Source organism: Mus caroli, chromosome 12 (assembly GCF_900094665.2).
Source record: "Mus caroli chromosome 12, CAROLI_EIJ_v1.1, whole genome shotgun sequence".
Lineage (NCBI taxonomy): Eukaryota > Metazoa > Chordata > Mammalia > Rodentia > Muridae > Mus > Mus caroli.
This window is the reverse complement of record NC_034581.1, coordinates 40262134-40265089: the sequence shown is the minus strand read 5'-3', so window position 1 is coordinate 40265089 and position 2956 is coordinate 40262134. Positions and strand designations below refer to the sequence as shown.

General features: G+C 41.7%; 1 pseudogene; it reads left to right on the top strand.

Annotated features, from left to right (window-relative positions):
- LOC110306903 overlaps positions 1–195 on the top strand; it is a 998-nt pseudogene extending 803 nt beyond the window's left edge.
- Positions 196–2956: the final 2761 nt, after the last annotated feature.

Here is a 2956-nt window from a genome sequence, read left to right as displayed (position 1 = left end):
TTCTCTTCCAGGTTTCCAAAATGCCTTTCCAGGCTAGAACCCAGGCTGTGATCTGCTGGCCGGACACAACACCTGACCTCTGGAAAGAGACTGTATTCATCAAGTCTCCTTATCAGGAGTTCACTGAATCTTATGAAAATCCACACCAGAGCCTCTGTTCAGAGGACGCAGGCTCCAGCTGTGGCTACCACATAAGGGGGTTTATACAAGAAAAATAATTAAGTCTGTTAAAAAAAAAAGAATACTTAGAATGTAGTTAGGAATTAGGTTGGTTCAGTAAAATGGTTGTAAGTTCTCCAAGATTCATGACTTCTTTAGCCCTGATAGTTGCCTGGGTTTCCAGTACAAGACGAAATTTCCCTCTTTTTAAAAAATTTTTAAAACATTTCTTTTAATTAGATATTTATTTACATTTAAAATGTTATCCCCTTTCCTGTTTTCCCCTCCGAAAACCCCCTATCCCCTCCCCACTCCCCCTGCTCACCAACCCACCCACTCCTGCTTCTCTGTCTTGGAATTCTCCTACACTGGGGCTTAGAGCCTTCACAGGACCAAAGGCCTCTCCTCCCATTGATGACTGACTAGCCCATCCTCTGCTGCATATGCAGTTGGAGCCATGGGTCCCTCTATGTGTACTCTTGGGTTGGTGGTTTAGTCCCTGGGAACTCTGAGGGTACTGGTTGGTTCAGATTTTAGTTCCTCCTATGGGGCTGCAAAGTCCTTCAGCTCCTTTTGTCCTTTCTCTAGATCCTCCATTGGGGACCTTGTGCTCAGTCCAATGGTTGGCTGAGAGTATCCTCCACCTCTGAATTTGTCAGGCACTGGCAGAACCTCTCAGGAATCAGCTATATCAGGCTCCTGTCAGCAAGCATTTCTTGGCATCTGCTGCAATAGCGTCTGGGTTTGGTGACTGTATATTCGATGGATCCCCAGGTGGGGCAGTCTCTGGATGGTTTTTCCTTCAGTCTCTGCTCCACTCTTTGTCTCTGTATCTTCTTCCATGAGTATTTTGCTCCCCCTTCTAAGAAGTACCAAAGTATCCACACTTTGGTCTTCCTTCTTCTTGAGTTTCATGTGGTCTGTGAATTGTATCCTGGGTATTCCGAGCTTCTGGGTTAATATCCACTTATCAGTGCGTGTATACCATGTGTGTTCTTTTGTGATTGGGTTACCTCACTCAGAATGATATTTTCTAGTTCCAATCATTTGCCTAAGAAGTTCATGAATCCATGAACTTCGTAGGCAAATGGATGAACTAGTAATTTCCCTCTTGTTGAACTGGTCTTAAGTCCAGTTGGAGGGCTGCCCTTGGTTACTGTCAGGATTTGTTATGCCTTAGGAAGGGATTCCTTCTATGAGATGACATGAGACAGTAATGGAGCAGTGTGAATACACATGAATCAACCATAACCACAGTAAATAGAAGAAAACAGGCAAGCACACACATTTTCTTTTATTATGCTGGTCCATTCTGTCCTACCAAGTTCATATCTTCCTTGTAACTTTAGTGTGAAATTGGAAAGATTATTATCCTTAAGAAAGGGAAAACTTAATGAAGAATGCATTTAAAAATGAAGTTCACTTTGGACATAACTAAGTTTCAGATAAGATTGGGAGTAGAGATGTTTTTAGCACTTAGCAGAGGGCTAAGCCAGTGGTAATGCATCATAGAATTGTAAAACCCACAGTAAGCCTCATAAAATACCACTGATGATGCTGACTTGAAAGTGAACACACCCCTCTCTCGCATGCCTTTTTTCCCCCATTTATACAAATGGCAAAATTGACATCAATTTCTCTCTAGTTTGGGTGTGCTCGGTTGGAGCAGGTTTAAAACAGAATGGCCTTAATGGAATTGGTCCAAGCATCTATAGTGAAACCCTTTTTAAGTTTTGAGATTATAATTACATTTCTCTCTTCTCTTTGTTTTCTTATGGACTTCACCATATACTCTTTCTTGCTCTTATTCGAATTAATGGTCTATTCTTTGTTATTATGTATACACACACACATATACATATATATACACACATATATGTATATATATATATATACATACACACATATATAATATATATTATATATATATATGTATGTTCATTCATAAACCTGACCTGCTCAGGACTCACACAAATTTTAACATGGACATTTTATGATATCTAGATGATTCTATCAGAGTAGTACCCCTTGCTCTTGTGAATATCACCAATGTTAATAAGCATTCTGTAAAAATTACTAATGCTTAACAAAAAATCCAAATAAGGCAGGCAGAGGTGGTGCATGCCTTTAATCCCAGCACTTGGGAGGCAGAGGCAGGGTGATTTCTGAGTTCGAGGACAGCCTGGGCTACACAGAGAAACCCTGTCTCAAAAAACAAACAAACAAACAAACAAAATCCAAAAACGTTTTCAATATTCAAATCCTATTACATTTACATTATGTTTCTCTATAGGCGAGTGCTGAGGCGCAGAGGTTTCTTTTCCTCCAAATTTCCTATGCTGAGAACCTCACCCTCTAGATGATGGTATTTAGATATATGAGTGACTTAGGTTCTATTCCTGCACAAACATCATGACCAAGAAGCAAGTGGAGAGGAAAGGGTTTATTCAACTTACACTTCCACACTGCTGTTCATCACCAAAGGAAGTCAGGACTGGAACTCAAGCAGGAGCTGATGCAGAGGCCATGGAGGGATGCTATTACTGGCAGGCTTCTCCTCGTTTGCTCAGCTTGCTTTTTTATAGGACCCAAGACTACCAGCCCAGAGATGGCCCCACCCACAAGGGGCCCTCCCCACTTGATCACCAATTGAGAAAATGCCCCTCAGCTGGATCTCATGGAGGCACTTCCCCAGCTGAAGCTCCTTTCTCTGCGATAACTTCAGCTGTGTCAAGTTGACACAAAACCAGCCAGTACAATGAGCTTTAATCCCAGCACTTGGGAGGCAGAGGCAGGC